Genomic DNA, 24,551 nt, shown 5'->3' with positions numbered 1-24,551 from the left:
CTGATAATATAATGTCATGGAGTAAAAGTTATTTTCTTGATATAAATATTTTATCATTTGAGTATATTCTCCCTGAAATCTAGGTGTCAGTCTAATAAAATGCATTTCTCAGTTCACTGAATATGACTCCAGGATAAATAAAAAAGAACATTCATATTCAAAAAAAGTAATTTATTTACCTAGTTTATCCCAAGATTTATACTGTCAATGCCTTCATTACAAATTAAGGGCTAAAATATATAGTAAGTTCCTGAAGCTCTACCAAATGTTATCTATACTAAGTAGAATTAAATTAAATCATTGTGTTAACTTTTTATTCCTATTAAAGGATTTAGTCTTCTTCTAGTTTAGATATAATAACAAAAGCAAATGTACATCCCTGGTTTCTTGCCAATTATAGCTGGGTCACACCTGCCTAAGTAGTGTTTTATAATAAATACATGGTAAGTAAATTAGTATCCAACCCTCAGGCCTACATGGAATAAATTTGGTGGGGTACTTCTTCCTTGGGAAAAAAATGTTGTTAGCATTTTTTGTTTGCTAGTATCCTTTAGACCTACTACCTATAAAAACCCCTCTAAATGAAGCCTCTGGCAGCATTTCAATAAGCTAACTTCCATAGGTTTCTTCAGTTCTCCTTTAATTTGCCAGCAGAGATCTGACATGAAAAAGTTCAGGTGCTGTTTTATAATATAAGAAAACATATACATGAGACTCCTTGTTCCTTGTCATAATCACATGTACAGTGCTTTAATTTCAACAAATCATATAGAAAAAAGAAGGTTGGTTTAAGTCATCATCACAAATAAAAAAGCCCATAAACCTACACCTATATTGTGGTCTTGTAATTCACCACTTGGAAGCTTGTAAAACCTAAAACTTAATATGCCTACAAATTTTGAATATTTTAGAATATACTCAATTTGCTTCTACTTCTTCCATTGGGGTTCATGGCTATCATACACTGTAAGACAGTTAGTAGACGCAGCAGAAATGACTTCAAAATATTTGTGTTTTCTGTGAAAATTTGAAAATCTGTTGACTCCCTGGTTGTTCTGTTTGGAAGTCTTTTATGCGTTGCTTTCCCTTTCTTATTTCTCCTCACACACATACAAGCTCTCTTCTTGCCTATTGTGTGTACTTGGCTGATTTTCTGGGCACAGTGCCCAGTTGGTTTAATGTGTGCTTACTATTCTCTATAGCATTCCTGATTCTGTTTTGGAGATGGGTATTCTATGAATTATTAATGATAATTATCATCCTTTAGAATCAACTTTGCTTTTGGAATTTAGAAACAAAAGATGAACATTGAGCCCTATGGGTAATCACCAGCAATATCAAGGCCATGTCCAATGCTTGACTGTAAGGGAAAGGAATAGTGAATATACTGAAGTGAACAAAACAGGATTATTCCTACAAACAGATAAAATTAACAGAAGAAAACTTAAAGTTCAAAATGTATTACTTGAAAAAATGCTCATAATATTATTTTACCATACCCATTTTACCATTTAAATATTACCAGTAGTTTTTTTCCTCAATATCCATTCATAAGCTTATTCTTTAAAAACAGAAGTAGGGAAAGTGCTAGCTTTTTTGCTTCTTATTCACAGGAACTTGTGCACCTGATGTAGTATAGCACATTCTCAAACATCTAATAGGTCACTTCTGAATTTTTCTCTGAATTTTGAATAAGATAAAAAGAATTTGAATTTAGCTATCATTTCAAAGAAGAAAAAAGTTGCATTTGCAAATTATTTACACAAGCACAAATTTTTAGAGAAATAAATACTAGAGAAAGAAAAACAGAGAGGAAAATAGGTGGTGAAAAAATTCTTTGGAAGTGCAAAAGAAAGAAAACTTTTATTGGCAATGACACATGATTATTAATCCCCACGTCTAAGTAAATTTGGGGTCTTTACCCTTGCTATAGTTTGGACATGCGTTATTCTCTCCAAAATTCATGTCAAAATTTAATTTCCCATGTAAGGTGTTAGGAGATCTTGCTTTGAAGAGGTGATTAGGTCATTAAGACAAATTAATAACTTTCTGGTGAAACTGGGTTATTTTTCATGATAATGGATTAGTTCTCATAAGAGCCGGTCATTCTAAAGAAAGTTGCCTCTTTTATAAAGCAATGTTTTGCCTGATTTCCATTTTGTTTCTCTGCCTTGCTGTGACATAGCATGTGGCTCTCATCAGAAGCTCAACAGATGCCAATGCCATAGTCTTGGACTTTCCAGCCACCAGAACCATAAGCTAAATAAACCTTTTTTTCTTTATAAATTACCCAGTCTCAGGTGTTGTTACAGCAACACGACACAGACCGAGACAACACTACACCTGTAATACGTAATATTTTGAAATTAGATTTTAGCTTAGGAACAATACATACCCAATAAAGTGGAGCTCAGAAGACATCACTTAAGAATTGTTAAATAAGTGCCATCTTTTTGTTTTTATACTGAAAAACAAATGTATCGATTCTCAATTATTTTCTCCCTAATGTAACAATAATAACATAATATTGTATTTTCCAAAACCATTCCTCCTTTCTCTCAATTGTATGAATTTTTCCTTTTTTCTTTCTCCTTTTTCTTTTTGGAGTATGATAAATATTTTTAAATCTATCCTCCTGAAATTGCATCTAGGATTTGGATATATTTTGCTATAAATCTTTGCTTCCTTGGAATAAAAATATTCTCTACATTTTTATTATTCTAATGTTGATTCAGCTTTGGAGTTAATTTATATGCAAAGCAAATAATTTACCCAAACTTGTAAAGGATATGCATTATCAGAACACAACACCTGCAGGACAAAAGAGAGGTTAATTTCATTGTTGCTCCAAAGCAGAAGGAGATCATTATGGAGCCTGCAGTAACCAAGCTCTGTGAAATAGCTGCATTAGTCATTAACTTTCCAGCACTAAATTTCATATCAAACTCAATTAACTACTACATAGCTTTTAATGACAGTATTTTTTCAGATGCAGCTCTTGTTTACTAATAAGATTTCACATCACGACTATCTGTTCCATTACTTCCTCCATGTTAATGAATTCAAGTCTTGATTTTCTCCAAAGAAAATGGGGCAATGAAAATTGCATTTCCTAAAATTCTCCTTGAATTATGTTTTAACATTTCAAGTGTGTTAATGTAATGCTTTAGAAGCTAAAGGGAACGATTATATAGGAAGCTAAAGTCATCTATGTCTATCCTCGGGATTGATTAAGTTTGCTATTTATACATGTTTCCCCCACAACATTGCTGTGTTGGAATTTATCAGGATAGGAACCATCTAAATTGAAAATGCCCCTTCGTATATTTTTATCACAGTGAAAGTCAAAGCCTAGAATAACAAAAAGGCACAAAATTAATATCATCAGGAAACAATTTACTCAGCTAATTAGCATAACATTCTCATATAAAAAGACAGATGGATTAAGGGATCAGGTCATTCATAGCCTGCAGCAAACTGCTTCAGTCTTTAATCCCCTGCTGTTACCTATCAACTGGTACTCTTTTTATGGATTTGGACAGATCCCTGGGAAGATTTAGATTCTCCCATTGGACTGATTCACCTTGTTCCTTTAACTTTTTATTGATGATGTATTTCATTATTTCCTGACTAAAACAACAGTAAGAACTCTAAATTAGTTAGCAGCTAAAGAATTGAACTAAAGGTGTATCTCCACATTTCTCATATAGTAGCTTCTACAACACACACACACACACACACACACACACACGATGCCCTGCAGTGCTAACAAATAGGCTCCAGCTTGAAGACAACCATAGAAGAGTTATATATATATATATCCTACTTCAATAAAAATTGGGATTTCATGCTACATACGCAACATTCAAGACAATTAGGAATAGCACAGCAACAGCCAGTAGTAACTATGAAAAATATCAAATTCTTTACATGGAAGTAGTCAATCAGCATAGATTATAGATTTCCATGAGTCCTTTAAAAATGTTTCCAAAAATAATGTCTAAGAAAACTATTAGTGAAGATGTTTGATCTATTGTACAGAAACCAAAACCAACAAATCAAAGAAAAGGCCTCCGGGAAAAAAATTATTTTAAAGTTTTAGGCAACAGGGAGATAACTTATTTCCTTTTGACTATTGTATTAGCTTTCTAGGGCTGCCATAACAAAGTATCACAATATAGGTGGCTTAAAAAAAAAACAAACATTTATTGTCTCACAGCTCTGTAAGCTAGAAGCCTGAAATCAAGGTGTTGGCAAGATTGGTTCCTTCTGAAAATTTCTGACTTAAAGTCCGTTCCACGTGTGTCTTCTAGTTTCTGGTGGTTGCCAGCAATTTTTGGTGTTCCTTGACTTGTGCATGCATCACCCCACTGTCTGCCTCCGTCATTACATGGCCTTCTTCCCTATATTTCTTTATGTCTCTCTATGTCCATATTTTATTTCTTTATAAAGAAACCAGTCATTGAATTAGGGCCCATCCCATTTCAATATGACCCTGTTTCAAAATAACATCTGCAATAACCTATTTCCAAATAAGGTCATAATTTATAACAAGAACTATGTTATATAAAATAAAATTCTTACTTCAGCATAAACAGTACATACTTTCCACCCAAACGAACACCTGTATGGGAAAAAAAAATGTAGTCATATGATAGCTGGGTATGTGTTAGATCAGAAAAATAAAGTTCAATGATTAGAACATTTAACACCATCAAGCTAATATAAATGTGCACATGCATTTATTTTTATTGTAGGAAGGCTTACCAACTTAATTGGCAATTTCACTTGCCCAGACTTCCTACCTCAGGAATTGGACTTCCACTTAGGTGGAAAAGAGATTTATGCCTTAAAGATTCATCTGTAGCTCAGTTTCCATAGGCAACTAATTCTCCTTTCATTGACAGACTCTTTCTATAGCTATGTTAATAAATTCAGTCCCAACATAGTAAAATCCTCTGACTTTACCCCCCTTAGGTTAGTTTACAGTGCTTCAGAAGGCATTCTTTCTTCTCTTAGTTTTATATATTTATGAAGAGTTATATAAAACTAAGAGGGTTGTATTTTTGTAGCCATCTTTCTGATTATCCCCATGTACTGAGAATATGTGTGTGTGTGTGTATCGATACATTTTATTTATATGTGTGTGTGTGTGTATATATATATATATACATGCAAGACTATATGTATATAGTCTTGTCCTATTTGGAGGCCCATTAAAGTATTTTTTCTTCCCATTCTTTTACTTCAACTATGATATACAATTAATTCTGTTATACACACACACACACACATACATATACACATACATATATATGTATGTGTGTGTATACATATGTTTTAATAATCAAAGTTACAATTTATTTTGAACATATTATTTGCCAGAATTTATATGGCATACTTTGAATTCACTAACCTATTTAATCTTTAATATCTAAATGGGATAATTATTATTATTTATTTTTCAAAGATGGGGTAACAAAGGCTTCTGTTACCCCTCAATGTTGCCCATTCTCCACAGACTGTATAATAGAAGTTAAAATTATTTTTGCCCAACATCAAATATCTTGCATCATACTGCATTCCTTTCAGCAACCTGCATTTTTCAGCAACCTGCAATTTCCCTATAACCTGGAAATTTTGAACCTCCATGCCTTCGTGTGTAATATTTTCTGCATGAAAAATGTGTCATTTCAACTTATCTAACTCTTGCTTACTATCTAAGGTAAGGTAGAAGTGCCAACTTTTTCAAGGTTTTAGATAAAAGGTGAAAATAATAGTCTCTTGGTCCACACTCACATAGCCATTTGTTTATATTAAACACCATATTATATTATGCTATTAATAGTCAGCTGTTTATTCATCTCCTTCAGCAGACTCTAAAGGCCATTAGGGACTTGCTAATTCATTTACTAATTAACTAAAGAAATTCGAGGAGAATATCAAGAATAACCCTCTACTTGTTCCCAGCCACCATTCATCACTCACTTTCTTAATTGTTCATTCACAGTGTACATATACAATGATGTCAGAAATGTTACGCCATACCTCCATGAGAAACAACTTTTATTAACTGGAGCACTGTGCTTGTATACACTTCCTTTCACCTTTAATTTTACAGTCTCCTCTCATTTCTGAAGTTACTTATTTCAACGCATTTTTTCCCACCCATCTCAGTGAGGTTGTTTCATATGTTTTCAATAGTTATAATATTTTGTCACACTCTGCATTCCATCTTGCAATCCCTCTACTTCCTAAAGGATAGTTTTTTTTTAAAGTTATATAAATTAATGTTTCCTCCTCAAGCTCAGAAACTCCTGTGGATTTTGAGAAATGCATAATGTTATGTCCACCATTACAATATCACATAAAATAGTTTCAGTACAGTAAAAAATTTGTTTTCATGTTTCACATATTTAACCCTACTTCCTCTCCCCTCACCTCTGGAAGCAATAATCTTTTATACTATATTGTTTTGCCTTTTTTACCATGTCATATATTTAGCAATATATAATACGAGGCATTTGCTGACTAATTTCTTTCACAGAGCAATAAATATTGAATATTCATGTATTTATTCCTGTAGATTTATATTTATTTCTTTTTTCTGGATGTACCAGTACATCAATTCACTTATTTAAGGTTTAAGGCCATGTAGGTTGCTGTCCATTTTTGATAATTATAAAAAAGAGCTCTGATAAACACTCACATTTTTATGTGATATAAATTGTCACATCATTGGGATAAATACCTAGAAGAATGATAGCTGAAGTGCGTGGTGAGACGATATTTAGATTTGTAAGAAACTGCCAATCCGTCTTCCAGTGTGCAGTACCATTTTTAAAATTCCCTTCAGCAAACAGCTACTATTGCTCTACATTTTCACCAGAATTTGTAATACTTCGGTTCATGGATTAAAGCCATTCTAACTAATGTGTGGTAGTATCACAATTGTTTTAATTTGTGTTTCTTTAAAGAAAAAAAATACTGTTGAGCATATTTTTATATGCCAGTTGCCATGGGTATTTCGGGGGCAGGGGTGAGGTGTCTTTTCAGATTCTATGCACATTTGTAATTGGCTTGTTTGCTTTCTTATTACTCAGTTTTCAGAGTTATTTGTATGTTAAGATACCAATACTTTATTAGATATATGGTTTACAGATATTTTCTTCTAGTTTGTGGCTTTTCTTTGAACTCTCTGGAGTCTTTCACAGAGCAGAAAATTCCATTTTAAATTTAACAAACTCTAACATCATTTTTTCTTTTGTAGCTAGAACTTTTCGTATTAATATTATATCTAAAAATACATTATCAAACCTAATGTCACTCATTACATGTAAAGCATACTTTCTTTTTCAACTATTCTAGTGGTTCCCCCAGAGTATCCAATACACATTTGTTACTAATCTAAGATCACCTTCAAATAGCACTCCACCAGTTCACATATAGTGCAGGTACCTTAATAAGAAGTGACAGCGTGCTGGCAGCCATTGCTCGCTCTCCGTGTCTCCTCGGCCTGGACGTCCACTCTGGCCGCGCTTGAGGAGCCCTTCGCCCCACCGCTGCACTGTGGGAGCCCGTCTGTGGGCTGGCCAAGGCCGGAGCCTGCTCCCTCTGCTTGCGGGGAGGTGTGGAGGGAGAGGCACAGGCGGGAACTGAGGCTGCCCGCGGCACACGCAGGGCGGCCCTGCACTCACAGCGGTCAGGCTGGCGCCACAGGCCCTGGGCAGTGAGGGGCTTAGCACCCAGGGCCAGCCGCTGCGGAGTATGCGCCGAGTTCCGCATCACTGCCGGCCCGCCCGCCCTAGGCTCCAATTCTTGCCAGGCCTCAGCCGCCTCGCTGTGGGGCAGGGCTCGGGACCTGCAGCCCGCCATACCCGAGCCTTTCCCGGCCCGCGCCTTCCCCTGTGGGCTCCCCAGCGGCCGGCGGGAGTCTCCCCAACGGCACTGCCCCCTGCTTCGCGGCGCCTGGTCCCATCAACCACCCAAGGGCTGAGTAGTGCAGGCGCCTGGCGGGCAGCTCCCCCAGAGGCCCCAGCGCGGGATCCGCTAGGCAAGCCAGCTGAGCTCCCCAGTCAGGTGGGGTCTTGGAGAACTTTTGTGTCTAGCTGGAGGATTGTATATGCGCCAATCAGCACTCTGTGTCTAGCTCAAAGTTTGTAAACGCACCAATCAGCACCCTGTCAAAACAGGCCAATCAGCTCTCTGCAAAATGGACCAATCAGCAGGATGTGGGTGGGGTCAGGTGAGGGAATAAAAGCAGGCTGCCACAAGGGACAGTGATAATCGGCTTTCGTCCGTTTCCGTGGTGTGGAAGGTTTGTGTTTTTGCTGTTTGCAGTAAATCTTGCTGCACACTGTTTGGGTCCACACTGCCTTTATGAGCTGTGACAACCACCGGGAAGGTCTGCAGCTTCATTCCTGAGGCCAGTGAGACCAGGAACCCACTGAGAGGAATGAATAACTCCAGACGTGCTGCCTTAAGAGCTGTAACACTCACCGCGAAGATCAGCAGCTTCACTCCTGAAGCCAGCGAGACCACAAACCCCCCAGAAGGAAGAAACTGTGAATACGTCCGAACATCAGAAAGAACAAACTCCGGACACACCATCTTTAAGAACTGTAACACTCACCACTAGGGTCTGCAGCTTCATTCTTGAAGTCAGTGAGACCAAGAACCCACCAATTCTGGAAACGTTAATAGAATAGTCCCAGTTCATCCTTCATACCTTTTGTAACATAACCATCAGGCATTTCTCTTACCCACATGCTGTAATTGCCCAAAACATTTACTAATATTACTTCAAAGAAACATGTAGTTTAAATAGATTTACAATAAGAAAAAACTTTTTTTTCCTTTTTCAACATATTTGCTTTCTTATAAATACAGGTTTCTGATCTATATCACTCTTCTTCTCCATGAATAACCTCTTTTAACACATTTGCAGGAAAGTTTTCTGGCAATATATTCCGTTAGTGTTTTATTGTCTGGTAAATTCTGCTTTCCCCTCTGCTTTTGAAGTATGATTTTGCTAGATGTAGAATTCTAAGTTGGTGCATTTATTCCTTTAACACTTTAAACATTTCCCGCAACTCTCTCCTTTCTTGCCTGGTTTCTTACTGGAAATGGGCTGAAATCCTTGCTCTTTTTTCTGTACAAGGAATGTAGTTTTCATTCCAGATTCTGTCAAGATTTTCTGTCTATTTATTGATTTATTTTCTTTTATTCTACATATAGGAAATGCTGTGTCTGGTGCTGCATTTTTGTTGTTTGTCATGAATTATATTCTATGAGCTTCCTGGACCGGTCGTTTGTTTCATGTCATTATGCTTTAAAATTTCTTGACCATTACTCATTTAGATAGATTCTCCTCATTTCTGTCTTTCTCGTCTTTCTGCTATTCCAGTTTCCAATTTTGTACAACTTTAGAAACTGTCCAGCGGGTCTTTGATGTCCTTCACTTTTTATTTTTCTTGGCACTTTGTTTTAAAATGTATTTTTGACCTATCTTTAGTTTCACCAATTCTTTCCCCAAACATGTCTGGTCTACTAATGAAACCATTGAAAGCATTTTTAAAAAATCTATTGGTGTTATTTTAATTTCTAGCCTTTTCTTTTGGTTCTTTGTTAGAATTTTCATCTCTCTGCTTATACTAATCATCTTTTATTGAATATTTTCTATTTTCCACTAGTAGAAAAATTTATTGAATATTTTCTACATTTTCCACTAGTGTCCTTAACATCTTAATCACAGTTATGTAAAATTTTTTGATTGCTATTTCCAAAATATGCATCATCATCACTGAGTCTTGTTCTGATGATCATCCTGTCTCCTCAGATTGTTAATTTTTTTCTTGCCTTTTACCATGTTTTGTAATTTTGTTGCCATTGTTGAGAGCCAGACATGTGGTATCCATAATAGATATTGAGATAAATTGATGCTGAGATAAATTGATACTGAGATAAAGTTAATTGAGGATATATGTTAATCTGTCTTGGAGTTGAACTGCATTTAATATTTGTTATAGCTCAAGTTTCTGAAGGTTTCAAATTCCTCTAGTGTCCTTGTTTTTGTCTCCTCCCTTAACTTTGGGTTTCCTTAAGTACTCATCTTCAAACAGTGTCTGTTTCTTGTAGCTCTTTTGTCTGTCTCCTTATATTGGAGTCATGTTGGTTTAAATTTTATGGTATGAGCAGAGAAATATGTTCTATAGTGCTCGATTGAATATCTGCCTTTCAGTGGGCCTATGTCTTAGGTTATGACTTTTACGAGTGTTTTGCCAGTAGTTTATCTTTTGTCCCTATTACAGGACTGCCAGATTCATATGCCCACTGAGCAGCAATAGACCAATACACTGAGACATCATAATTTGCAGCAGAAAAAGCGTTTAATAATCACAATGCCATTGGGCAAAGAGATGAAGGAATCCTCAAGCTTCAAATCTGTCTGCTTGAGGGGTTCTGGGCCAGGGTTTTTAAGGGGATTGTGGCAGGTGAGGGTTTGGAGAATTGGGGTTGTCAATTGGTCAGGTCAAGGAAGATTAAATCATCACGATGTGAAAACTGCATTCTTCCATGAGTCGGCTCCTTGCTGGGACCTTCAGATCAACTGGCATCAACGATTTTATCAGTATGCGTAACATAAACGAGAAACTCAAACAGAAAGCATATCATCTCACGTGCCTTAGATCTTATCTATAGAAAAGAAAAGGAACACAGTCTTGTGACAAGGGCTACACTATCTTGGGGGAGTAAGCAGTAACTAGCTACAAAGAAGTAGGCCAAATTGGGAAGTGGATTTCATGATTGCCACTGATTATTCTGCAAGCCTAGTTGAATTTTATTTTCTCCCTTAATTGGTTTATAAACTTTTCTTTGGGACAGTTTCATCTTTTATCCCCTTTAGATGAGAAAAGAAGGTTAAATGAGGAGGTGCCAAGATGGCCAATTAGAAGCAGCTGTGGTCTGTGACTCCCATCTAGAAGAACAAAAATAGCGAGTGAATTCTGCACCTTCATCTGAGGTATCCAAGTTCTCTCACTGGGACTGACAAGGTGATTGGCGTGACCCACAGGGAGCAAGGAAAAGCAGGGTGGAGCAATGCCTCACTTGGGAGCTGCATGGGGCAAGGGGCACTCCCACCCCCAGTCAAGGGAGGCAGTGAGTGATTGTGCTACCTTTCCTGAGGAGCCATGCTTTTTCCGTGGATCTGTGCAACTCACAGATCAAGAGATCCCCTTGTGAGCCCACGCCACCAGGGCGTTGGGTGCCAAGCACAGAATTGTGCAGACTCTCATCACCGCTTAGGCTGTGGCCAGTGACAGCAGACTGGAGACTGTCTAAGATGACTGAGTTCCCAGGGGAAGGGGTGGTTGCTATCACTGTGGCTTCAGTTGGCTGTTTTACCCAGGTGGTGCTGGGGAGACGGAGGTTTAGACCGGGAGCACAGCAGCTGTGGCAGATCATGGCCAGACTGCTTTTTTAGGCGGAACCTGGATCCATCACTACTCATTGGGTGGGGCCCCCTTGTGGGAATTTCACCAACTCCAGCCAGAGGTTTATGGACAGAACTGTGATCTTCCTGGGCAGAACTCCTGTGGGGAGGGGCAGCCACAGTCTCTGTGGTTCAACAGACTTAGTCTTTCTTGCCTGCTGGCTCTGAAGGGTCTGGACATTCTGGACAAGGGAGATTCCCTCCAGTGCAGTGCACCCTCTCTGCCAAGGGGCAGCCAGAGTGCTTTGTTAAGTGGTCCCTGATCCTGTACATACTCCCTAACTGATTGAGACCACCAACAGGGGTCTCCAGGCACCTTATACAGGAGTGTTCCTTCTGGCATCATATCAGTGCCCCTCTGGGATGGAGCTCACAGAGGAAGGAGCAGGCAGCCATCCTTGCTGTTCTCCAGCCTCCACTGGTGACACCTCCAGGTAGGGGAGGGACCAAGTGAATAGGGTCTGGAGTGGACCCCCAGCAAACTGCAGCAGCCCTAAGGAAGAGGGATCTGACTGTTGAAAGAGAAACAAACAAACAGAAAACAACAACAACAAAAACATCCACAAAAATGACCCCACAAAAACCCCTTCCAAAGATCAGCAGCCTCAAAGATCGAAGATAAAAAAGCTCATGAAGATGAGAAAGAATCAATGCAAAAATGCTCAAAACTCAAAAAGCCAGAGTGCCTCTTCTCCTCCAAATGATTGCAACACCTCTCCAGCAAGGGCACAGAACTGGGTAGAGGCTTGAGATGGATGAACTGACAGAAGTATTCTTCAGAAGGTGGGTAATAACAAATTTTGCTGAGCTAAAGTATATTCTAAAACAATTCAAAGAAGCTAATAACTATGAAAACATTATAGGAACTGTAAACCAGAATAACCAGTTTATAGAGGAACATAAAAGACCTGATGGACCTGAAAAGCACAACACGAGAACTTCACAATGCAACCACAAACATAAATAACTGAATAGACCAAGCAGAGGAAAGAATCTCAGAGCTCAAAGACTATCTTGCTGAAATAAGAAAGGCAGATAAGATTAGAGAAAAAAACTGAAAAGGAATGAAAAATAATCAGAGAACTATGGAATTATGTAAAAAGGCCAAACCTACAACTGATTGGGGTACCTGAAAGAAATGGGGAGAATGAAACCAAGTTGGAAAACATACTTCAGGAAATCATTCAGGAGAATTTCCCCAACCCAGCAAGACAGGCCAACATTCATATTCAGGAAATTCAGAGGACATCAGTAAGATCCATGAGAAGATCAACCCAAAACACATAATTGTCAGTATCTCCAAGGTCAAAATGAAGGAAAATTGTTAAGGGCCACGTCAGCTAGAAAGGGAAGTCCATCAGAATAACAGTGGACTCCTCAGCAGAAACCCTATAAACCAGAAGAAATTGGGGGCTAATATTCAACACTCTTAAAGAAAATAATTTCCAGCTCAGAATTTCATATCTGGCCAAACTAAGCTTCATGAGCAAAGGAGAAATAAAATCCTTCTCAGACAAGCAAATACTGAGGGAATTCATCACAACCTAGCCTGCCTTGCAAGAGCTCCTAAAGGAAGCACTGAATATGGAAAGGAAAAACCATTACCGGCCACTACAAAAACACAGTAAACTACACAGACCAATAATACTATGAAGCAACAACATTAACAAGTCTGCAAAATAACCAGATAGCATCATAATGACAGGACCAAATTCACACATAACAATATTAACCTTAAATGTAAATGGACTGAATGTCCCAATTAAAAGACATAGACTGGCAAACTGGATAGTCAAGACCCACCAGTGTGCTGTATTCAAGTGAACCATCTCATATGCAAAGACACACATAGGCTCAAAATAAAGAGATAGAGGAAAATTTACCAAGCAAACAGAGAATAGGAAAAGGAGGGGTTGCAATAGTAGTGTTTGAGAAAACAGGCTTTAAATCAACAAAGATAAAAAAGACAAAGAAGGGAATTACATAATGGTTAAGTATTCAGTTCATCAAGAAGAGGTAACTATCCTAAATACACATGCACCCAATTCTAGAGGACCCAGATTCATAAAACAAGTTCCTAGAGACCTACAAAGAGATTTAGACTCTCACATAATAATAGTGGGAAACTTTAACACCCCACTGTCAATATTAGACAAATTATCAAGACAGAAAGTTAACAAGGATATTCAGGACACAAACTCAGCTCTAGATCAAGTGGATCTGATAAATATCTACAGAACTCTCCATTCAAAAACAACAGAATATACATTCATCTTGGAGCTACATGGCACTTACTCTAAAATTGATCACATAATTGGAAGTAAAACACTCCTCTGCAAATGCGAAATAACTAAAATCTTGATAGTCTCTCAGACCACAGTACAATCAAATTAGAACTCAAAATTAAGAAACTCACTTAAAACTGCACAACTACATAGAAATGTAACATCCTGCTTCTGAATGACTACTGGGTAAAAAATGAAATTAAGGCAGAAGTCAAGAAGTTATTTGAAACTAATGAGAACAAAGAGACAATGTCCCAGAATCTCTGGGATACAGCTAAAACAGCATTGATGTAAATGTATAGCACTAAATATCCACATCAGAAATATCTCAAATCAACATCCTAACATCACAGTTTAAAGAACTAGAGAACCAAGAACAAACAAACCCCAAAGCTAGCAGAAGGCAAGAAATAAGTAAGATCAGAGCAAAACTAAAGGAGATAGAGACAGGAAAAACCCTTCAAACAATCAACAAATCCAGGAACTGTTTTTTTGAAAAAAATTAACAAAATAGACCTTTAGCTAGACTAATAAGAAAAGAGAGAAGATCAAATAGACACAATAAAAAATGATAAAGGGGATATCAACACTGAGTTTACAGAAATACAAACAACCATCAGAGAATACTATAAACACCTGTATGCAAATAAATTAGAAAATCTAGAAGAAATGGATAAATTCCTGGACACATAAACCCTCCGAAGATTGAACCAGGAAGAAGTTGAATCCCTGAATAGACCAATAACAAGTTCTGAAATTAAGGCAGTAATATATAGCCTACCAACCAATGAAAGACCAGGACCAGATGGAATTATGGTGGAATTCTACCAGATGTACAAAGAGGAGCCAGTGCTATTTCTTCTGAAACTATTCCAAATGATTGAAGAGGAGAGACTCCTCCCTAATTCATGTTATGAGGCCAGCATCATCCTGATACCAAAGCCTGGGAGAGATTCAACAAAACAAGAAAACTTCAGGCCAGTATCCCTGATGAACATCGATGCAAAAATCCTCAATAAAATACTGGCAAGCCAAATCCAGCAGCACATCCAAAAGCTTATCCACCACAATCAAGTTGGCTTCATCCCTGGGATATAAGTCTGGTTCAACATACGCAAATCAATAAATGTAATCCATTACATAAACAGAACTAAAGATAAAAACCTCATAATTATCTCAATAGATGCAGAAAAGGCCTTTCAACAACACTTCATGTTAAAATTCAACATCCCTTCATTTTAAAAATTCTCAATAAACTAGGTATTGAAGGACCATACCTCAAAATATTAAGAGCCATTTATGACAAACCAACAACCCATATCATACTGAATGGGAAAAAGCTGTGAGCATTTTCATTGAAAAGAGGCACATGACAAGGATGCCCTTTCTCACCACTCCTATTCAACATATTATTGGAAGTTCTGGCCAGACCAATCAAGCAAGAGAAAGAAACAAATGATATTCAAATAGGAAGAGAGGAAGCCAAATTGTCTCTGCCGATGACATGATCCTTTATCTAGAAAACCCCATTGTCTCAACCCCATTGTCAGCAAAATCTCAGGATAAAAAATCAATGCGTGAAAATCACAAGGATTCCTACACACTAACAACAGACAAGCAGAGAGCCAAATCATGAAAGAACTCCAATTCCACAATTGTTACAGAGAATAAAATACCTAGGAATACAGCTAAGAAGGGAACTGATAGAAAGAACCAATATGATTAAAATGGCCATACTACCCAAAGTAATTTATAGATTCAATGCTATTCACCTTATACTAACATTGACATTTTTGACAGAATTAGAATAATCTGTTTTAAAATTCATATGGACAAAAAAGAGTCTGTAGAGCCAAGACAATATTAAGCAAAAATAGCAAAACTGGGGGGATCATGCTACCATACTTCAAACTACACTACAAGACTACCAAACCAGCATGTAAACAAAACAGCATAGTGGTGGTGCAAAAACAGACTCATAGACCAATAGAACAGAATTGAGAACTCAGAAATAAGACCACACAGCTACAACCATCTGATCTTCAACAAAACTGACAAACACAAGTAATGGGGAAAGGATTTTCTATTTAATTAATGGTGCTGGAAGAACTATGGAAAAACTTTAGCCATATGCAGAAAATTGAAACTGGACCCCCTTCCTTACACCTTATACAAAAATTATCTCAAGATAGGTTAAAGACTTAAGTGTAAAATCCAAAACTATAAAAACCCTAGAAGAAAATCTAGGCAATACCATTCAGGACATAGGCATAGGCAAAGATTTCATGACAAAAATGCCAAAAACAATAGCAACAAAAGCAGAAATTAACAAATGGGGTCTAATTAAACTAAAGAGCTTCTGCTCAGCAAAAGAAACTATCATCACAGTGAACAGACAACCTACAGAATGGGAGAAAAATTTGCTATTTATCCATCCGACAAAGGTCTAATATCCAGAATTTACAGGGAACTTAAACAAATTTACAAGAAAAAAACAGACAATCCTATTAAAAAGTGGGCAAAGGACATGAACAGGCACTTCTCAAAAGAAGACATTTATGTGGCCAACAAACATGCAAAAAAAAAAGTTCAACATCACTAATCATTAGAGAAATGCAAATCAAAACCACAGTGAGATACCATCTCACACTAGTCAGAATGGTGATTATTAAAAAGTCAAGAAACAACTGATACTGTTGAGGCTGCAGAGAAATAGGAATGCTTTTACACTGTTGGTAGGAATGTAAATTAGTTCAACCATTGTGGAAGACTGTGGCAATTCCTCGAAGTCCTAGAACCAGAAATACCATTTGACCCAGCAATCCCATTACTAGGTATGTACCCAAAGGAATATAAATCATTTTATTATAAAGATACATGCATGTGTATGTTCATTGCAGCACTATTCACAATAGCTAATACATGAAATCAACCCAAATGCCCATCAATGATAGACTGGGTAAATAAAATGTGGTACATATACAACTTGGAATACTATGCAGCCATAAAAGGAAATGAGATCAAGTCCTTTGCAGGGACATGGATGGAGCTGAAAGCCATTATCCTCAGCAAACTAGTGCAGGAACAGAAAACCTTGAAATATGAGCTATAATGAGGGGCACTAGAGGTACTTGGCTTTAAAAAGACATAGCTGCAGTGACATGATGTTAGTTACATAGCCTTTGAAGCCATGTTGTGTGAAAGAGCAGTTGGATATTGACGTTGGCTACCAAAACCAATGGGTAGGCATTTAGATTTTGGTTCACTAGAAAACCTGAACTATCTATCGATTAAGCTCTCAAAAACGAAATAGACTGCTGCCTCCTAAATAAAATATGTCTCCCACTGTGGAAATGTCATTGATTTTCAATTTGTATAGCTTTTATTATTATTATTGTAAGGCCAGGAGTGACAACTTCTGAGCCCTTCACATGTTGGTGATAAATCCAAAAGTCCTGTAACGTATTTGTTTTCTCATTTTTTAAAACCAAATATTTGAAGCTATTTTATTAAGGGTTTCCTTTTCCTCAAAAAGTAAATGCATTAAGTATAATCTAGATATTCTACACTCATGAGAAAGATATTTCATTGTATATAACCAGAGCTATAGGCCTACAAACATTTGGACTTTATCAGAGGTAAATAATAAGCGATCATACTATTAGTTAAAATTAAAGTATAAATTTAGATCATTATATTTAATTGGTTATTTTTTAAAGCTGACTCTGTCCTGAGGCACAAGTCAAAATAGATCATTACACTCAGCAGGTAAAAGTTGTACTTTTAGGGGAAAAAAAAATTCACCTTAGGCTCTCAGAATACTCAGCTTGACTTGAGGATTTGTACACGTCTCACCAGCTAACCTTTGCTTAATCTATTTTCTGGTTAACAAAGATGAAAGTAATATCCTCGAGTAGAGTGTAGACTATATTTAGAACTTTATGGTGAGGCATGTATCCTCTGATCCATGCATCATTTACTTCCGTGACTATAAATGTGTCTGACATGGGTGGTATCCCTGTTTGTAGGTGATGTGTGATCTTTCATCCCTCCCACTCAGCCCAGAATGTTGAAACTATCCTTTGGAGTAGAGCTGCGGAGTCAGATTTAGATGAATTGCAATGCTTCCTCTTCCTCACAGGCCTCTTACTACCTTAAAAATGCTAGCAAGGTGCCAGGGTAGGCAGATAGGAGTGCAGCCTATAAAGATGGGAATGTTTGCTGTTCTTATGCAAGTGGTTCATTGGCTTTTTACTGAGCTGCTCCACTGAGGTTGAAGGCTCCATCATCTTCTACCTCTAGCCACTGAGAAAGGCAAGTAGGCAAACAGCTGGGAAGGTGGCTATGATCGGACAGCATGTGTCATCACCTAGTCCAGTGACAGTCATGATGAATCAACTCCATTACAGGAGGCTCAGCCACCTTTTACCAAAAGGACCATGTGCCTCCAGTGTCCCTCCTACTTTGGTGTAATCAGATAGATAGAAGTCAGAACATTTTAAGAGCCTGCTAGCTAAAGAGCTTCATGATTGGTAGTGTTGACCTTATCTTTAAAAACAATCTCCAACTCCTTATTCTTTTTTGTAAACCTATTTGAAATTTTGTTAAATGCTACCATTGCCAGCCAGGGTATTTGTTCTCCTAGGTTTGGTAAAATAGGAACTCAGAAAGTTCTAAATTCTTAGAATTTTCCCTGATGTTCTTGGCTTATCCTTTACAAAAAGGATTCCCAAGCACTGCTCCGTGCCTAGGCATTGTGGTGAAGTTTTCATTCATGTGCAATGAACCAAGTAAAATAAGGTCATTTTCATGAGGTTGCTTTGTTTTTTTTTCCCCTGAGTTTTTAATAATGATATTTAAGACTATCATTTATTGTAATATTAAGTCTTTTCTCCTTTCAGTGTTAAAATGTTATTTCTTTTATGAAGTAATCTGGTGACAGTATATAGCATACTGGTTGGTTTCTGTTTCTTTTTAATATGCCTACTGACAAAATTTTTACATTAGCAAACCTATAGAAATTACTTTAATATTTAACCATGTCTGAAATTCAAAATTCTGGCACCATTCTGAAAGGCAGTTGTGATTCTCACTCAGCAAAATTCTTATCAGTATAGAAGAGTGGAGATTTCAAAAAGAAAATGACCCCAAGCCCAAGTCCTTCCTAAGTTGATAAGACTCTAAGATCTTCCAAATAGTTTTAGACTAAGTCTTATGAAAATTTGACTAAAGATTTCATTCTCTTTATCTCTATCAAGGAAATACTCCTTAAAATTCGTGTCAACCAGGCACGGTGCTCACACCTGTAATCCCAGCACTTAGCACTTTGTGGGGGCAAGGCAGAGGATCAGTTGAAGCCAGGAGTTTGAGACCACTCTGAGCAACACAGCAAAACCTCCATCTCTATTTTTATTTTTTTTAAAGTTAGTGCCAAGTATGTGGTTGCAATTAATTAGCAAAGCCTCTAAAGGAACACTATGTGCCATTTAATCAGAAACAGGCTTCGAGGACACTGTGCTTTTTGTGAGACACCACATGTGACTTCCTGCTCTTTCACCTTTGGAACTCTGGGTCAGATATAGACTTTGGTCCTTAAAAACAAGAAGCTTAAATAGTGACGTCATCTTAGTTCTTGTAATGTAGTTGCAGATCAAATAACCATGATTCATAAACCAACACAAAGGAACCCTTTGCTTCTTGACTGACTCCAGAATGAGTGAACAACATGACTAAGAGCCTAGTCGCAGAGCCTTTCTCCAGACTACCTTGCTGGGTCCCGGATATTAATAGTCTTGGAAAGCGGTTTCTACAGCTGCTGCTTTGCCTGAAAATAGCAATGCTTTTCCCAAACATGCACATAACACTGCCTTCTCTTAACGAGAACCTCCAAAATAAACAATAGTCACCCTTGACCTACTAAACAGTCATCACATGGAGATGAGTTTTTATCCTCACCTTCTTGCTTCTTCAATGAACAAGTAGTAACAAGCAGCTCCTGCGTGTGCCTCGATCTGAGCTGGCATACCATTGCTGCCGAGACTGTATAAAGTGCAAATTGAAAAACACAGGAGACTCACATCTATATCAGTGAACACATTTTCTTTCCTTTCTTACAGGGTTTTGGAAATTTGCCCATCTGCATGGCAAAGACCGACCTTTCTCTGTCTCACCAACCTGACAAAAAAGGTGTGCCAAGCGACTTCATCTTACCTATCAGTGATGTCTGGGCCAGCATAGGTGCTGGGTTCATTTACCCTTTGGTCGGAACGGTGAGTGAGTCACACACAGCGTGTGCCTGTGTCCTGATTCCTCTACACCCTCCAGCCCAAGAAGACCTCGTTTGGGGTGCTGTTACATAATGGATGTGTTCCAGCGCAGCCTGCATGACGGGTTGGGAAGGAGGCTGGCCAGAGAAGAGAGTTCTATCTTACGTTGGGACCTGGGAGCCATTCCCTGTTAGTTTAGAGAGAAGAGTGGTTCCGAGCTCAGGTTCTGGAGTCAGGCAGACATAATTTGGAATTCCAGCCATGTCCATTTCTGGTTTTTGGCCTTGGGTACATTGATTTATGCTGCTGAACTTCAGTTTCCTTCTCTATAAGCTGGGGCAGTGATAGTAACTTCCTCATCAGGTAGATGTGAGGATGTGGCCTGGCATGTTGGAAGTGCTCGGATTGATTAGCTTCTCTCATAACCTTACCAAGGCAAGCCCAGCCTTGCAGGGAGGAAGGTGGTGTTGTGGCTTGTCTGGCATGTCTAGGCCCCGACCCGCAAAGTGCCGCGTTCCGGGACCTCATGCTGTATCGAGGCTCTTCCCAGCCCCCCAGGCTCCTGCTTCCAGCCCCTCCCAGAGCTAAGGGTGGCCGTTGGGCACAGTAGCAGAGGACAGCTCCTGGGCCCCACCTTTTCCCTCACACTGCCAGCTCCAGGTTGGTGGCTTCTCGCTCGGCTGCCTTGGCAAGAGGGCAGGTCCAGGCTGGAGCCAGGTGTGGAGTGGGAGCAACCAGGAGGTGCTCCTGCCAGCCCTTCATGCTCTTTTTCTCACTTCTCCCTTCTTTTTGTAAATAATCGCAGCCTGCTTAGACGCCTGGTGACTCTCATCTCGCAGCAGGCCACACTGCTGGCCTCCAATGAAGCCTTTAAAAAGCAGGCGGAGAGTGCTAGTGAGGCGGCCAAGAAGTACATGGAGAATGACCAGCTCAAGAAGGTGAGTCCAGTTTCCCTACCCACCATGGGGCGTCCTGGTGTTATACTGCGGGAGCCACATTCTTTAGGGCCTCAGTGGCCACTGCTAGCCTATCACCCTGGGAAATGTGCCTGAAAAGCCAGAGTTCGGTGGAGGCGCAGAGGGGAAGTCCTCAGTGGGGAGAGTATGCCTGCTGGAGGCGTCTGTGTGTGAGGGTCTGGGTGATGAGGAGGGTGTTGCTGCTCTCGTTTCCATCCACTGCTTCCAGTCAGACCCTTCCCTGAGAAAAACAGCCCCTCAGTGAGCCAGGCCCTCTGCTGTGATCCGAAGGCCCTCAGCTAGGCCCTTGTTCCCTGCAAGATTGCCGCACCCCCTCTGGAACTCGGGGTCTGTGGCATCCCTCAGTGCTGGAGAGGAGGTGGGGGCAGGGTAGTTGGCCAGTCTTAGACGTCCTGTCAGGAGGTGAGCTGCAAGGCAAGCTCAGAGGGATGTGGATGCAGAGGTGGGATAGAGCTGGCCAGGCCGACTGGGGGCTCCTGACTGCAGTGAGCGGCACCGTGTGGGGAGCACGAGGCACCGCCATCCGCGGAGGGGTTGGTGAGCACCATGGAGCTGCTGAGCCCTGCTGCTCGGGAAGGAGGCAGGGCCAGGGGCCAGGGCAGGCAAGGCGTGCCCGGCGAGCTGCAGCAAGTGGCCCCGCTGGCGCTTCTCTTCCCCTCAGCAGGCAGCCACGCCCTGGCCTTTGCCTAGGAGCTGGGAGCAAGTGGTGGCTCTGTTCCGCATTGACATTTCCGAAGGGGCAAGTGGCCAGGGCAGCTTGAGGAACCACAGCTCGGTGGGGAGGATGGGGCTGGAACCTCTCCCTCCCTACCTCCTGAGTAACCCTGGCCTTTGGCGCTTTTCCCAGTGATCTGCTGTTGATAGAGGCAAACTGGATGTCGGGAATGCTGAGGTGATGTTGGAGGAAGAGAACAGGAGCCTGAAGGTTGACCTGCAGAAGCTAAAGGACAAGCAAAGTGAGGCTCGACCTTGTGTCCTTCCCCGCAGGGAAGTCCAGAGGAGCGTCCTCTGCCCACTGCTGCCTATTTTGTGCCAAAGTATTAGTAACAAGCCTTGCACGCATGCTCGAGGGTTGCGTGAAAACGAACAAATAGCACCCTGTGTCTCCAACCCCAATGCAGCCATGCTTAGCCCGCAGGCCAGTGAAGCTAAGTGGTTTGAATGGGGCTCAGGAGGAACCAGGCTGCAGTCGGTGGGCCTTGATTGCCCTGCACTAGAGCAGTGCATGCTGGGGCTTTCCCGTCCAGAGTGTGGCACGGTAGCCCCAGCATGCCTGGGGGCTGAGAATGAGGGGAGTGTGGGAGTGGCGTTCAGGAGGGGAGTGGGCGGCTCCCAAGCGGCCTGCCTGTCTTTGGTCTCCCACGCATAGACTTAAGTCTCGGGCGTTTTCCCACAATACCACAGGCCTTGCCTGCTGCTGCTGTCTGCAAGGCATGGTTGTCATTGGGTCTCGCTTTCAGGCTGGGATCTTGCTCCCTGTCTCCCACCTTCAGCCTCCCTGGAGGTTACCCTTGCCGAGAGCCACTAGAGTTCCCCTCCATTAAAGGGACTGGGGGATGTCCTCTGTATTTCTTTTGCTTTATCTTGAGCTTTTTTGTCAGCCCTTTCCCTCTACTTTGGGGGCCTGCAAAAGCAGAGGGGCTTTATTTTGAGAAGTAGGCTCCTGTATAACCTTGTTTGAGATAGATTTGGGCCAGTTTCTGGTGTCTGTAGCAGTCAGGTTTTTTCCCCCTAATTCCTGTCTTTTCATTTCTGTTTTCTTGGTCATTTACATCATTTAAAGAACTAGAGAAAGCTTAAAACCAGGTTCTGGCCATGCGGAAGCAGTCTGAGGGCCTCACCAAGGAGTACGACCACTTGCTGGAGGAGCACGCAAAGCTGCAGGTCAGCCCTCACGTATCGCTGCGCCCAGGGCAGGAGAGCAGAGCAGGATGAGGCAGCCCGTGCGGGTATGGAGAGAACCTTCCAGGGGCCCAGGGGCCGGCTGCCCTCTCCCCCACTCCCCCTGGCCACCTCTGCCCTACTGAGTGGGACCGTTCACCGGGCAGGAGAGGGGTGGCCTGGCAGCAGATGTAGGCACTTGCCGAGGCGGCCCTCAGGAGTGGCACTGGCTCACTAGGCTCTGAGCCTTCCTACCTTCGTACTCAGGCTCATTCAATGGTTTGGGGCCCGGTCAAGAACAAATAAGCAGGTGAAACTCTGGGACCCACTGCTGGCCTTTTTTCCTAGAGTGCTGGGGGGTGATGTAGGGCAAAGATCCCTGGGCAAGTGAGGGCACAAGGTGTCAAAAAGTCACCTCCCCTAGCAGGCACTAGTTGTGGCCATCACCTGCTGCCCTAGGCGTGATCCGAGTCCTCAGACTAGCTTGGGTGCACCAGGCCGCATTTGGAAGCCCAGGTGGTCTTGACTTTGGGAGTGAGGGCCACATAAATACTCCTAACTTTGGACAGCTGGCCTCAGTGCTTGGTGGCCCAAGTTTGGGCACCACAGCAGGTGGGGAGGAAGGGTCCAGCCTCAAAGGGGGCACCCATGCCTTCTGTATAGGGCAGGCTTGGCAGATGGGACTTGGGCTTCGAGGGCACCTGTCAAAGGTGTGCAGAGTTGGGAAGGGCCTGATCAGGTCTTGAAGGGGACTGGATGCCTTGCTGTTCCCTGCAGCCAGGACTCAGCCCCCAGTGAGGTCCTGGCAGTCCTCCCTGGCTGGTGTTAGGTCCAGGGCTTTCCTTAGAGTGTGGGCCAGGGCTGACGCTCCCACCCTGGCAGGCCTTTGGGTGTAGCCGAGGAGCGGGCCCCTTGCTTACTTGAATAGCTGTTGTTAGGAGAGAGGGGAACCGAGCTGGACCTCTGGGGCATGGGGCTGGAGGTGGCAGGGGAGGAGTGGACCCGGCCAACCTACTGCTGTGGGATTTCTGTCCCTTTCCCGGCTGCAGTAGATGGTCCCATGGACAAGAAGAAAGAGTAAGGACCTCCTTCCTCCCCTGCCTGCAGCTGGCTTCCACCTGGCACGTGCCTGCTGCTTCCTGAGAGCCTGGCCTCTCCCTCCAGTACTTCTGTTTGTGCCCTTCGCTTCCCCCATTCCCTTCCACAGCTCATAGCTCCTCATCTCGGCCCTTGTCCACACTCTCCAAGCACATTACAGGGGACCTGATTGCTACATGTTCAGAATGCATTTGCTGTCATCCTGCTTGGCCTGGCCAGGTCTGGCACAGCCCTGGCTTCCATGCCTGAGCGTGGAGGGCACGAGTTAGTTGTAGTCCAGCTTGCGGTGGGGCTGACTTCCTGTTGGTTTGAGCCCCTTTTTATTTTGCCCTCTGGGTGTTTTCTTTGGTCCCGCAGGAGGGTGGGTGGAACAGATGGACTGGAGTTTCTCTTGAGGGCAATAAAAGTTGTCATGGTGTGTACATGGTGCGGTGTGTGACTGCGGCCGTGGGGAGGGCTGTGCTTTCTCTCCTGCCTGGAGCCCCCAAGCGGCCACAGCCCTTCAACCTGTTTCCCCCACTGAAGGCCAGGCTCACACCTGTTCTCGAAG

The 24,551-nt window shown here is 41.3% G+C and overlaps 1 pseudogene; it reads left to right on the top strand.

Annotated features, from left to right (window-relative positions):
* The first annotated feature begins 13,480 nt into the window (after positions 1-13,480).
* On the top strand, positions 13,481-24,423 carry LOC134756424 (uncharacterized; annotated as a pseudogene).
* Positions 24,424-24,551: the final 128 nt, after the last annotated feature.

This window comes from Gorilla gorilla, chromosome 12 (assembly GCF_029281585.2).
Source record: "Gorilla gorilla gorilla isolate KB3781 chromosome 12, NHGRI_mGorGor1-v2.1_pri, whole genome shotgun sequence".
Lineage (NCBI taxonomy): Eukaryota > Metazoa > Chordata > Mammalia > Primates > Hominidae > Gorilla > Gorilla gorilla.
Note: the sequence above shows the minus strand (reverse complement) of the source record. Positions and strands in the feature narration are given on the sequence as shown.